The sequence below is a fragment of the Mandrillus leucophaeus genome, unplaced genomic scaffold (genome assembly GCF_000951045.1).
Source record: "Mandrillus leucophaeus isolate KB7577 unplaced genomic scaffold, Mleu.le_1.0 Scaffold875, whole genome shotgun sequence".
Taxonomy (NCBI): domain Eukaryota; kingdom Metazoa; phylum Chordata; class Mammalia; order Primates; family Cercopithecidae; genus Mandrillus; species Mandrillus leucophaeus.
In genome coordinates this window covers 1005034-1020317 of record NW_012109530.1, presented here as the reverse complement: position 1 = coordinate 1020317, position 15284 = coordinate 1005034, and positions in this window count along the sequence as shown.

Genomic DNA, 15284 nt, shown 5'->3' with positions numbered 1-15284 from the left:
ATAACATGACAAATGATAGAGCACTTTAAATCTTCTTTATTGATAATTCAGCATCTTGTTTTAAATCCACACAGAAAAGCATAGATATTAATTCTGCGCTTCCCTTGCAAAATAGCAAAATATAGAGAGAACGCTTCAGAGGAGTGAAATAGCAAGGATGAGGAAATGTATTGAGACTTTTTTTTCACTTGTCATTTCAGGCTGAGATTCTAAGCCAGGCTCCTCCTCGCCATTTTGCATTGAAGACTGGGTTTTCTGCCTTTCTCTGTTGCATCTTTGTGGGGATAGAGCATCATTTGCAGGGGAACCTTCTGCCCAAATCCGCTTCCCACGAGACATGACTGACTCCATCTCTATCAACAGAAACTCCATGGGAAGAGGGATGGTGTAGACAGTGAGTCTTTCATAGTGAAGATGGCATTTTTTTAACCAGTTTTATTTTGGACCCCATAGAGATGGAAATACAGCCTCAAATTAGAAAGTTGGCTCATTCTCTTCACTATTAATATTTGACTTACACCCATGTAGTATTTGAGACCGAAGTATTTGAGACGATGTAGTATTTGACACCCTGACTGCTGCTTTATTTCTAAGATAAAAAATGAAACCACACTCAAAATATGAGCTCTGTTCACAGAAAGGTGACAACTCATCAAGACACTCCTTCCTCAAACAGTAGAGCAGATAGCACAGAAAAGAAAACGAAAACAGACTCTTTCTTACAGAGTAAGAGGAAAAACAGAAAATGAAGGCAAAAAACAAATGAAAAGATGCCCTTTCTATTATCTGAAGCCAGAGGCTAGGGCAAACTGGTAAACATACTGATATGGCTTGGTTCTGTGTCCCCACCAAAATCTCATCTGGAATTGTAATCCCTATAATCCCCACATGTAGAGGGAGGGACCTAGTGGGAGTTGATTGAATCATGGGAGCAGTTTCGCCCATGCTGTTCTCATGATAGTGAGTGAGATCTAGAGATCTGATGGTTTTATGTGTTTGACAGTTCCTCCTTCACACACTTTCTCTCGACTGCTGACATGTAAGGCATTCCTGCTTCCCCTCACACCATGACTGTGAGATTCCTGAGGCTTCTCCAGCCATGCAGAACTGTAAGTCAATTAAACCTCTTTCCTTCATAAATTACCCAGTCTCAGGGAAGTTCTTTATAGCAGTGTGAAAACGGACTAATTCAAAAAATTGGTATTGAGGGTAGTGGGTCTTTGCTATGAGATACCTGAGAATGTGGGAGGTACTTTGGAACTGGGTAATGGGCAGAGGTTGGAACAGTTTGGAGGGCTTGGAAGACAGGAAGATGTGGGAAAGTTTGGAACTTCCTAGACACTTGTTGAATGGTTTTGACCAAAATGCTGAGAGTGATATGGATGATGAAGTCCAGGCTGAGGTGGTCTCAGATGGAGATGAGGAACTTCTTGGGAACTGAAGCAAAGGTCACTCTTGCTATGCTTTAGCAAAAAGATTGGAGGTATTTTGCCCTTGCCCTAGAGATCTGTGGAACTTTAAACTTGAGAGAGATGATTAAAAGTTTCTGGTGGAAGAAATTTCTAAAGAGCGATGTATTCAGGACGTGATCTGGATTATTCTGAAAATGTTCAGTTGTATGCATTCACAAAGAAAATATTTGAAATTGGAACTTACAATTAAAACAGAAGAAGAGCATAAAAGTTTGGAAAATGTGCAGCCTTACTATGTAGTAGAAAAGAAAAACCCATTTTCTGGGGAGAAATTCAAGCCAGCTGAAGAAATTTGCATATGTAATGAGGAACACATGGTAATAGCCAAGACCATGGGGAAAATGTCTCAGAAGCATGTCAGAGATCTTCATGGCAGTCCCTGCCATTACAAGCCCAGAGGCCTAGGAGGGAAAAATGGTTTCCCAGGCTAGGCCCAGGGTCCCCCTGCTCTGTACAGCCTTCAGACATGGTGCCATGTGTCCCAGCTTCTCCAACTCCATTAGTGCTACAAGGGCCCAAGGTACAGCTTGGGCTGTTGCTTCAGAGGGTGCAAGCCCCAAGCCCAGGCGGGATCCATGTAGTGTTGGGTTTGTGGGTGCACGCAAGTAAAAAATTGAGGTTTGGAAACCTCCACCTGGATTTCAGAGGATATGTGGAAATGCCTGGATGTCCAGGCAGAAGCTTGCCGCAGATGTGGAACCCTCATGGAGAACCTCTGCTAGGGCAGTGTGGAAGGAAAATGTGGGGTTGGAGCCCCCACACAGAGTCCCTACTGGGGCACTGCTTAGTGGAGCTGTGAGAAGAGGGCAACCATCATCAGACCCTAGATTAGTAGATCCATTGAATGCTTGCATTGTGCACTTTTAAGAGCAACAGGCACTAAATGTCAGCCAATGAAGGAGCTGCCAAAGGCTGGGGGGGACCAACCCCTTGCGTCAGCGTGCCCTGGATGTGAGACGTGGAGTCCAAGGAGATCATTTTGGACTTTTAAGATTTAATGACTGTCCCCCTGGATTTTGGACTTGCATGGGGCCTGTAGCCCCTGTGTTTTGGCCAATCTCTCCCATTTGAAATGGGTGTATTTTACCCAATGCCCGTACCCCCATTGTATCTTGGAAGAAACTAACTTGTTTTTGATTTTATAGGTTCATAAGTGGAAGGGACTTGCCTTGTCTCAGATGAGATTTGGACTGTGGACTTTTGACTTAATGCTGATATGAGTTAAGACTTTGGGGGACTGTTGGGAAGGCATGATTAGTTTTGAAATGTAAAAAGGATGAGAAATTTGGGAGGGCCCAGGGGTGGAATTATATGGTTTGGCTCTTTGTCTGCACCCAAATCTTATCTTGAATTGTAATCTCCATAATCCCCACATGTCAAGGGAGGGATCTAGTGAGAGGTGATTGAATCATGGAGTCAGATTTCCCCATGTTGTTCTCATGATAGTGAGTTTTCACAAGATCTGATGGTTTTGTGTTTGACAGTTCCTCCAACATGCTCTCTCTCACCTGCTGCCATGTAAGATGTACCTGCTTTCCCTTCCACCATGATTCTAAGTTTCCTGAGGCCTCCCCAGCCATGCAGAACTGTTAGTCAATTAAATCTTTTTCCTTTATAGATTACCCAGTCTCAAGGAAGTTCTTTACAGTAGTGTGAAAATGGACTAATACACATACAGACAATATATAGAATTCGCAGAGGAAGGTGCAGGGACTTTGCCTTGAATGGAATTGTTCAGAGCTGTTAAAAAAAAAAGTCTGCAATGCTCAGGTTTTTCATCACAGAGATGCCTGCAAAGAATTAAAACAATACAAATTCCTGCAACAAAAGCTTAACTTGAGCTCAGTGAAGTACACCCACCAATAGAAGCAGGAGTAATGCACCACCATCCCAGCTTTCAAAGTTTTAAAAACAGTAACCTCAGACTCACTCCAGGGTCTTGCTGAAGTAGAAGGAAATACAAGCTTTTGCACTAGATTGAGAAAACACCTTAACTTTATTCCTTTCTCATTAAGATTGGGGATTAATTGCCAAAAACACAGGCAGATGCATGATTTAGGCTAATTCTGTAGCATAGCTACATAGTGAGATTTTTGTCTAAACAATGCTAAATATCTGTGTTAAGAGAAAAGCTACTGAAATGAACTGAGGTACAGAATCTTTGAAGGAGGGGAAGAGGTCTAGTTTTTTTTTTTTTTGGTTTTTCCAAGCGACTGACACAGTATGTATTCATTCGTATATGTGTGTGGGTTAGTTCATTCAGCTAATATATAACAACTACTATACTGGCAGGCCTGGTGCTAAGTACTGAGGTCCTGTGCTGAATCATACATGGCAACTGTCCTTAAGAAAAACAAAATAATCAAGCCAAGTATGTCAAATAAAAGCAAAAATCTGAGCTTAGATAAGGAGATAATTTACTTGAAAGAACTGTTGGAAGAGAGGGAAAAGAGAAAACTGCAGTAGAGAGGGAGGCCTGTTGTAATAGGGAGAAGGCTCCAAGCATGAGATCTGCTAGTGTTTCAATGGTCACGCCTGGAAAGATTTTTTTTTTTTTTTTTTTTTTTGATACAGAGTCCCGCTTTATCGCCCAGGCTGGAGTGCAGTGGCGTGAACTCAGCTCGGAGCAACCTCTGTCTCCTGAATTCAAGCGATTCTCCTCTCTCAGCCTCCTGAGTAGCTGGGACTACAGGAACATGCTGCCACACCCAGTTTTTTTTTTTTTTTTTTTTTTTTTTGTATTTTTAGTAGAAACGGGGTTTCTCCATGTGGGCCAGGCTGCTCTTGAACTCCTGACCGCAGGTGATCCACCCACCTGAGCCTCCCAAAGTTCTGGGATTACAGGCGTGAGCCACCGTGCCCGGCCAAAAGATTTTTCTTTTACATGAGGAAATAAACACACCTAGAAAGGACTGGTTGTAGAAAAGTGGGATGAGGGTCAGGCACAGTGGCCAGTGGCTCACGCCTGTAATCCCAGCACTTTGGGAGGCCAAGGTGGCCGGATCACAAGGTCAGGAGTTCGAGACCACCTTGGCCAGTATGGTGAAACCCCGTCTCTACTAAAAATACAAAAATTAGCTGGGCATGAGGGCGCGTGCCTATAGTCCCAGCAACTCAAGAGGTTGAGGCAGAATTGCTTGAAGTCGGGAGGTGGAGGTTGCAGTGAGACGAGATCATGCCACTGCACTCCAGCCTGGGCGACAGAGTAAGATTCAGTCTCAAAAAAAAAAAAAAAAAAAAGAAAAAGAAAGAAAAGAAGAAAAGTGGGATGAATCAGTGAGTCAGGGTGACACGACTGGATATAAGGTTTTACTCTGAATCCAGGCTATTCTGAATGGAAGACTTTAAGGAGGGCTGGTTCAGGCTGAGGGTGAAAGACCAGCAGCCCATGGACAAAAGTCTGACAACATTTGGTCAAGTCAAGTTGGTGGGCATTTTGTTTTGATTTGTCAGTGGAGACAAACATTTCAGCTAATCAATTATGAGACACAAGGTAGAACTGTGGAGGGTCTTTCTCTGGCTTTGTAATAGGTATTCAAGGGTACATTCACCAGAGTCTTAGTCATATGGGGAAAGTGTTTTTTGGCAGTAAAACATTTTAGGGAATACAAAAGGGTAGGAGAAGTATTTCTTAACTATTATTCTTTTCCAAGAGCACAGGGCTCAGGTAAAGTTCAGCACCGTCAAGGGAAAAGACTTGTAAATTACCAATTAAGCAAGCATGCAAATTTGTGCTCTCCTGGAGGATTGTTCAAAGAACAGTAAACAGAGGAGCACCACTAACTGAGGGTCAGGTAGATGTCACAGGAAATTCACATTGTAGCTGGGCCTAGTGGAATAATCGTTTTCTCTGCCAGGACCACACCTCCTTTCTTCTAACTCTTTGTCTCTCCCCTACCCTATGGCCTTCACCAATGTATCCTCTAACTATGATGTAAAAGTTAGAACTATCACCTTGCAATTTCATTCACTCATTCAACAAAATTATTCAGCCCTTACTTCTTGCCAGACATCAATCTAGGTGCTAGGAATATGAAGTACAGAAAACATGTGAACATTCCAGCTCTTGTGGACTTTATATTTTAGAGAAAAAGAGATGGAGAAAAAAAACATAGTAAGTTAATCATGTAACACTATAGAGAAAGGTAAAGATAGGATTTGGAGTGTGGGGGTCGGGTTGTAATTTTACTTTATTTTATCATTATCATTTTTTAGACGGAGTCTTGCTCTGTCATCAGGCTGGAGTGCTGTGGCGTGACCTTGGTTCAATGCAACCTCCACCTCCCAAGTTCAAGCGATTCTCCTGCCTCAGCCTCCCGAGTAGCAGGGACTACAGGTGCCCACCACCACGCCCAGCTAATTTTTGTATTTTTAGTACAGATGGTGTTTCACCATGCTGGCCAGGATGGTTTTGATCTTCTGACCTCTTGATCCACCCATCTCAGCCTCCCAAAGTGCAGGGATTACAGGTGTGAACCACCGCAACTGGCCCAATTTTAAATTAAACAGTCATGGTAGGCTCTGTTGAGAAGGTAACCTTTAAGCAAAGACTCAATGAAGGAAATAAAGGAGTGAATTATTAGGCTTTCTGGAGGAAGAGTGTTCCATGAAGAAGAAACTTATAAAGATCAGAAAATGAAAATATGTATGGCATTTTCAAAGAACAGCATAGCTAGAACAAAGTGAATGAGGAAAAAGTCATAGGTGGTAAGGTCAGAACAGTAGTGGAGGTTAGGTTGTATAGGAACTTATAGCCCATTATAAAAACTTTAGTTTTTAACTTTGAGAGAAATGGGGAACCATTGTGGGGTTTAGAAGAGAGAAGTGACATGACGTCATTTTAAAATATCATTTTAAAATATCCCTTTGCCTACCATGTTAAGAACAGACTGAAGAAGTACAAGGGTAGAGGCAGGGAGACCACCAGTGTGAAGGCCAGTGCATTACACAGGAAAGAGAAAATGATGCTTTTGACCTAGGTGATAGCTGTGGAATAGTGGGAAGTGGGAAGTTTCTGGATATATGTTCAAGACATAATTAACATAATTTGTGGATGGATTGGTGCTATAGTTTGAATGCCCCTCTGAAACAAATGCTGAAATTTAATTGCTATTATAATGGTGTTAGGGAGTAAGATCTTTAAGAGGTGATTAGGTTATAAGAGCTTCGCTCTCATGAAAGGATTAATGCCTTTATCTTGGGAATTGGTTAGTTTATCAAAGGAGTGGGTTCCTCATAATGGGGATGTGATCAGCCCAATTCCTCTCTCTGTCTTACACACAGATTTCATCATGCGATGTCTTCCATCATGGCATGACCCTCACCCGATGTGGGCACCATGCACTTGGACTTCTCAGCCTCCAGAATGATGAACCAAATATATTTATATGGTTTATAAATTACCCAGTTTGTGGTATTCTGTCATAGCTGCAAAAAATGAACTAAGACAGTTGGTTTGAGACAAAAGAGTGGCAGAAAAGGAAAAAAATAGAGACAAGTAGAGATGTCAACTGAAGAGAAATACTCAGTAGCTTCCTGTCATTACATCATAGCCAGCTTTACACTTTCCCTGTCTGTGATGGTTAATACTGAGTATCAACTTGATTAGATTGAAGGATGTAAAGTGTTGATCCTATGTGTGTCTGTGAGGGTGTTGCCAAAGGAGATTAACATTTGAGTCAGTGGGCTGGGAAAGGAAGACCCACCCTTAATCTGGAAGGGGACCATCTAATCAGCTGCCAGTGTGGCTAGAATATAAAGCAGATAGAAAAACATGAAAAGACTACACTGGCCTAGCTTCCCAGCCTACATCTTTCTCCTGTGCTGGATGCTTCCTGCCCTCAAACATCAGACCCCAAGTTCTTCAGTTTGGGGACTCGGACTGGGTCTCCTTTCTCCTCAACTAGCAGGCGGCCTATTGTGGGACCTTGTGATCATGTGAGCTAATACTTAATGAACTCATATATATATATATATATCTCCTATTAGTTCTGTTCCTCTACAGAACCCTGACTAATACACTGTCCTTCACACAGGTTCCTGAAGTTCTTTAGAACACTTCCTAGAAAATTCCCTTTTTGTCTAACCTAATTCAGTTTGGGTTTTTTCTCTTGCCATCACAAGAGGCCTGAAGAATGCCAACATGCCTAGCACCATTTCTCACCATCCCTTCATATATAGTGCCTCACATGCATCCCAGACACTTGTATCTCTGTACCTTTGCTTAGGCTGTCTCCCTGACCTTCTCTGCTACTTTCCCAAATTCACCTATATTTTAGCACTAAGATTTATTGTCATCTTCTTCACTGTTGATTTCTACAGGTAGAATTAAGCTCTCGTAATTTCTTCTTCTCCCTATGGCATTTACCTCTTTTAAGAACACCTAATATTTACCTGTGTCTATGTCTTATTTGCACAAGTCTTGTGTTCACTGGACTGTAAGATGTGTGACAGGTACCGCATTTTATCCATGTCTATGAATAAGGGGCTTGTACATAATCAATGCATCCTAATTCTTCAATGAATAAACACCTTTCTCCCTCACTATCTTCGTTCAAACCATCTCTATGTTACCTCACTGACTTTTCTTGTTCCCTATCCTCTGAATCCAATTATTTGCCTTTTTGTGTGTTTCTCCTCTCATCTTCTAGGCCTGATTCAGTTATCATCTGCAGTAATATTTTCAAACTTTTATTCCATCCCACCAGATTTCATGGATTTGATACTCTAATTAGTAACAATAATTCATACTAGAAATGATTCTGAAAGGCAGGGGTGAAGGTAGGATTTAAAATACATGTACGTGGTTACCCCTTCCCTAAGATTTTGTTTCACCTTGTTGAAGGTGGAGCATGCCTTTTTATTCCCCAGCTGACAACTACTGGTCTGTACTATATCAATAGCATCTGTGGTGATTATTGCTCATGAAACAGTCACTCCTTCCCCTTGAACTTCCATGGGAAGAGTCTTTTATTTTTTCTGCCTCATCGATGTTGGGCTTCCTTTTGTACCTGCTTTGGTCAATGATAAGACACAAGCAGGGACTCGATATATACTTGTGTAGTTGAGCTTGCCTTCTTGTACTGGTGACAATGCTAAGTGAAGAGCTTTCCCTAAATGTCCAGTTTCCCCTGGACATTTCAAAGCAAAAATATAGAACTGAACCTTCAATTTGGTGATAAAACAGCCCAGATCAGTCTAGATCAGCCAACCCATGCACCTGCAGCCTAAAGCAGAGCCTATGCAATGGATCTACAGACCCATAGGCTGAAGCAGCCAAACTGCAGCATATGCAGCTGAGTTTGAAGGCAGTATTTTAGGCAGTAAAAGTTGACTGATATTTTAATTTTCTAATTATCTTTGTAATATCCTAATTATCTTCTTGCCTTCAAAATTCTCTCTCCAATCTCCACAAATTAGCAGACTCATCTTCCCAAAATAAAAATTTCAGATAGTGTCTCTCCTTTCTCAAAAATCTTCAATGGCTCCCCATTGCCTGCAGAAAAAAAAAAAAATCAAACATCTTAACATGCCATCCAAAGTTTTTAATAATTTGACTCCAAACTAACCATCTCACATTTCATTTGCTGTTGTGACCATTAATATATTTATTGATTCAACAAATATCTGTTTACCACATACTACCTTCTAGGTACTATGCTAGGCATTGGTGATAAAAGATAAACAGAATATAGATCCTGTGCTCCAGAAGCTCTTATTTTAGTTGTAGGATACAGATAAGAAAACATACCTTTTTGATTCCAGGTGCCAAGGGCTGAAATGAGTTAGCACAGTGTGGTATGGGGATATATAGGTGGGGCTTCTTAGGGGAGGTGGTGAATAAGCTGATATCTAAGACAAGAACAGAAGTCAACATGGCAAAGAGAGGAATAAAGGCTGTTTTAGACAGAGGGATGCAACTGCCTTGTCCATTTGGTTCACCATGTCACATAAAATATTAAGAAAGAAAGGGAGTCTATGGTGTGAGTTAAGGCTGGAGAGTCTGGCAAAGGCCCAGCCATGCTGGTTATGTAGACCATGGTAAAGAGTTTACATTTTGTAGGAGCCATACACCATGATGCAGAAAAGTGTGGGATATATAGCCAAAATGCCTGGGTATGTTTTCCAGCTTTGTCACTGAAACCAGTGTACAAGTGTACCAGTGTACAAGTTTGGGCAAATTTTTAAAATCTCCTTTTGCTTCCATTTTTAATCTGTAAATTAGGGACAACTGTAGTGCCTACAACATAAAGTTGCCAGAAGAAAAGATGGGGAAAAGTTCTGTGATACTGATCTTGCCAACAATTGTTTGATATCACGCCAAAATCTCAGGCAACCAAAGCAAAAATAAACAAGTAGGACTATATCAAACCAAAAAGCTTCTGCACATGAAAGGAAACAACCGACAGAGTGAAAATGGTAGCCTACAAACTGGGACAAAATGTTTGCACACCATATTTCAGATAAATGGTAAATATCTGGAATATAATTTTTAAAACTCACATAACTCAATAGCAGAACAAAAAAAATAACCTGATTAAAAACGGACATAGGACCTGAATAGACATTTTTTCAAAGAAGACATAAAAATGGCCAACAGATATATGGAAAGGTGTACAACATCACTAAGCATCAGGAAAATACAAATAGATACAACAACCTATCACTTCACACCTGCTAGGGTTGTTATTATCAAAAAGACAAGAGATAAGTATTGGTAAGGATATAGAGAAAAGGGAATTCTTGTACACTATTGGTGGCAATGTAAATTGGTACAGCCATTATAAAAAACATAATGAAGCTTCCTAAAAAAATTGCAACTAGAACTGCCATATGACCTAGCAATTCCTGTGCTGGGTGTATACTCAAAGGAAACAATCAGCACCTATAGACATATCTGCAGTACTGTGTTCACTGCTGCATTACTCATAATGTCCAAGACATGGAAATAATCTAAGTGCTTGTGGATATATAAATAAAGAAATTGTGGTATATACATACAATGGAATATTACTCAGCCTTTAAAAGGGAAATACTGCCAATGAGCCCAGGGGACATTATGCTAAACGAAATAAGCCAAGCATAGAAAGAAATACTAAATTGTCTCACTTATTATATGTAGAATCTGAAAAAAAAAAAGAAAAGAAAAAAAAAGCTAATGCACAGAAACAGAATATAGAATCCTGGTTACCAGGAGCAGGAAGAGGGAGGAACTAGGAATAAGTAGGTAAATGGTTAGAAACTTGCATTTATTAGGAGGAATAATTCTGAAGATCTAATGTACAGCATGAGGACTATACTTAATAGTGGTGTATTATATACTGGGTATTTGCTAAGAGAGTAGACTTTAGGTGCTCTTACACACACACACACACACACACACAGAGTAACGATATTAGGTCATGGATAGGTGAATTTGCTTGACTACAGTAATAATTTCACTATGTATACATACATCAAAACATCATGTCATACATGTTACAAATATATACTACAAAATATCAATCTGAGGTTCAATAAATAGTATAAATGGCAAAAAAAGAGTTAATTTATATGGCACATGCTAAGTGCTTAGAACAATGACTGGTAGGTAAGAAGCACTCACAATCCCCAGGTCTTGCTGCTCTGGGGTGAAGGACATGGAGGGGCTGAGGATGATGCCCAGGATTCTGGTTGGAGTATCTAGGTAGCTGAGGGGGTGGGCACCAGGATGGCAAAGACTAGAATAATATTCTGTGCAGAGAGAATGATGAATTCAATATGTCATATTTTGAGCTTGGGGTCCCTTTGAGTCAGAGGGACATGGCAGGTAAGCAGTAGAGATAGCCCTCAGGAGGTACATGCTCCAGCCACACTGAACCACCTAATATCTCGAGAACACCAAGCTTCCCCACCCCTCTCTGCTTTTACACACATTATTCTCTCAGCTGGAACGTCCCTCTTCTATCAAAATTGAATCCATCCTTCAAAGGTTAGGTCACAATGTACCTCCACCATGAAGCCTTCCTTGTGCCCTATAGCTCAGCGCCTGCTCAAGTACCACATTCCCTTTATGTTATGGCATTAAGGATGTGATATTCTAGTCAGTCATTTTCATACCTGCCTCCTTCACTAGATTGTAAGCTCCATGGGAGCTAAGACTTGGTATAACTCTTCTGTCTCTTCCATCATCCGGCCCAGAGAAAACACATAGTAGGCATTCAGTGAATGTGCATTAACTTGAATTTAAAAAGCATTCTCTATTAAGGAAAAATTTCCATGGCAGAGTAGGGGCGGTAGTGGGGTTTTCCTGGCTGAAATTGTTTCAGTTCAAAGACCACAGAAAACAGCTACAGCTCCAAGATTCTTCTGTTTGTTCCTCATCTCTGTTGGGGCAGGACTACTGGACATAAAGTCATTTATAAAGTGCTAGAGTGTGGTGAGCTTCCACCACAGCCCACCCCTGTTGCCGTCTGATGCTGACTCTAGGTGTCCATTTTGGCCCTCCTACTCTGGGTAGAATCCTGCTGCTGGCTTTGCTGTTTCCATGTCTCACCTCTGGAATCCTAAAGTCTTTCTTGCACTGATCTCTGCTTTCACTTTGCCCAGTATTGTGGTCCTGATTATTCTCTACCATTTCTCATCCACCATCCCTTCCCTCTGTGGAGTTTCTTTCTAAGATTCTGTCTCTTGTTAGGGAGTGAAGTCCCACAGCTGTTCTGACATCAGCCTTTCATGCAATCTCAGTGGGGCCCGTGCCAGAAAAGCGTGCTTAGATAGCATGGCTGTTTCTCAGCAACACTGGGCATGGTCAGTCACGGAGTCCTTTGTGGAATGCTATTTTTGTCTTTGCTCCCAGGACCCCACAGCTTCCTAGTTTTCTGTCATGCTGTCTGGTCACCCTTTCCCTTTTTTGCAGGTACTTTATCTTCTAAGTTACCTAAACAGCAGACACTCTTACAATTTAATGTGAATAAGAATAACCTAAGAAACTTCAAAATGGACACTCCTTGGGTCCTGACCACAAAAATTTTGATTCAGAAGGTCTGGGATGGGGCCTAAGAGTCTGAATGTTAACAAGCACCTCAGGAGATTCTGATGCAGAATGCGCACAGTACAGATGACACTGAAAAAGAAAGCTCTAAAGCACCTGCCATCATTTCAGGGTCTTGGTTTTTTGTTTTTTGTTTTTTTCCTTCTGTGACCTTCTTCCATGACCTTCAGTTTCAAAACGATAATACTTCTCCATTTTGTCTGTGGCCTAAGCTTCTCCTCAGAGCTCCTGTTGAACAAAGTCAGTCACCAGTCTGACAATTGGAAGACTTTCAGCCACTTCAAATTTAACACGTCCAAAATGGAAGTTTATTTTATTTATTCATTTATTGAGACGGAGTCTCACTCTGTCACCCAAGCTGGAGTGCAGTGGCACAATCTCAGCTCACTGCAACCTCTGCCTCCCAAGCTCAAGCGATTCTCCCGCCTCAGCCTCCTCAGGAGCTGGGATTACAGGTGTGTGCCACCACACCCGGCTAATTTTTTATTTTAGTAGAGACGATGTTTCAGTTTGTTGCCCAGGGTGGTTTTGAACTCCTAAGCTCAGGCAATTCGCCCACCTCAGCCTCCTAAAGTGCTAGGATTAGAGGCGTGAGCCACCACGCCCGGCCACCAAAATGAAACTCTTACTCTCATGATGCCTACCCTGCACAGCCACCGCTAACCTAGAGGTCCTCATCTCAGAGAATGGCATCTTTATCAGCGCAGGTGCTCATGGCACAGAACTCAGGGTTTTCCTTGATTCCACTGTCACTCTTGACCTTCATATCCAGTATATTGACAAGTGCTACGGAGTTGACATTCAAAATATAGCTCACAACTCATATTCTTCCTTCATCTTAGCTTGGATTATGTTTGTTATTGGACAGCACTATTGCAAGAGCTTCCTGACTTGTTTCCCCACTTATACTCTGCTCCTCACCACCTCTAGTCCAGCCTCCAGAAGCAGAAGGAAGTCTGTTGGAAACAAACCTAATCATATCACTGCACTGCTTTTAAAAAAACCTTCACTGACTTCCCAAAGCACCTGAAAGTCAAACTCCTTCAGGGCCCTTCAGAATCTAGCCAAGGGGTTGATACCTCTGGCCTGTAGGTCAAATCCATCCCCCAGCTTATTTTGGACGACAAAGTTTTATTGGCACACAGTCACAACCATTTGTTTACCTGTTGTCTGTGTTTGCTTCTGTGCGACAACAGCAGTTAACTAGTCGAAGCACAGATAATCTAGTCTGTAAAACCTCAAATATTTGCTATTTCCGAAAATTATTTCAGAAAAAGTTTGCCAACCCTTGACCTAGGCACTGCCTACCTGACCAGTACAACATAATGAGTTAATTCCCACACTGTAGTCAAAGCTCGTGTTGTTCTCTCAACCTCAGAGGCCCTCCTCAACCCTACTCCTCAGTCATTAATATGAACTTCACCCTTCAAGACTTTCATTTAAATATTATTTCCACAAGAGAGCCTTACCTAACTGGCTCCCACTCCCTCCACTCTAATATGAATAATGTGGAATGAATGAAAGCCACTAAGGAGACATCAGATGGGACTTCCTGAGAGAAGGTTGAAGTCAGTCTCTCTCCTTATTGGTCTGAACTGTACCAGCTTTACCCATGGTAAAACTGAAGCATACCAAGGAGGTCCCCTAGTCCACTGCTTGTCCCAGGCCTGAAACACCATTATTTGTTCAACTAACGTGGTCTCGTCTTCCACTCCTTGATGTCCTCTCTGGAAAATGTCTCAGAGTACTGACATATTTGATGGGCCTGTGAATTAGCGGCATGTGACTCTGGTATCCGAATGTGAATTTTCAGAAAAACATTGTTAAACAGAAACAGTTTTAGTGAGGGTGGGGGCATAAGGCCACTGTCCCAAGAAGTAACGTTTGAGTGAAGAGCTATGAGGCTGCGCAGGGAGCAGGCAGATAGAGTGGTATCATGCAAAGGCACGTGAGATGAAGAGAGAGGGAAGGGTGGAAGGGTCAACGTGCCTTGCACATCAGTGTCAAGTCAAAGTAAGTATTTTTATTCGCTTCTATTCTTCTCTACTAAAACATAAAATTACTTGGGCAGAGGTTATTTGTATGTTTAACACTGTGACTATTTAAAAGTGAAGTATGACTCCAAAATATAAAACTGCTAATTTTGAATGAGTTGCTGGTACCTGAGGGAATACTCTTTGTGATTAAAGGAACCAGGAATTGCATGGTAGCCACATTTGATGGAGCTCTAGTTAATGATATGAATGGAATAAAGAAAACCTAGGAACTGCATTTCAGAGTCATCCTGGGTGTACCCACAATCTTTAAAAATTAATAACATCCCCAAAAAATAAACAAACAAAACAGTCCTTGAGGTCTGAATGGTTTCATTTTTCCTTTACTATTTTTTTAAAGAAAACTATCTTTATGGAAGAAAATTCAAAGAAATATTTCTAGTAATTTTTTATTGGTCAGATAATTTGCAGTTTCTATTCTGAATATAGTCTGTTGAGCTGCAACCTGAATTGCAATTCTTTGGAATAAAGTTCAGTTCTATCTTATTGAGAGTAAATTATAAAAAAATGCACCCCACTCCAATTAGCAAAGATGATGTTACAAGATATTAACCTTTGTGTTCCACTTGCCAAGCTCAAGAAATAGTGTCAAAATTGAAATTTAGGATTGAAATAACATATACCGGCATGTCTCAGCATTTCCAGTGTGGGGTTGTTACTACAGTGCCATCTTCAGTGCAATGTACAAAAGAATTTCTTTTTCCTTTGGAAAAAATTAAACATCAG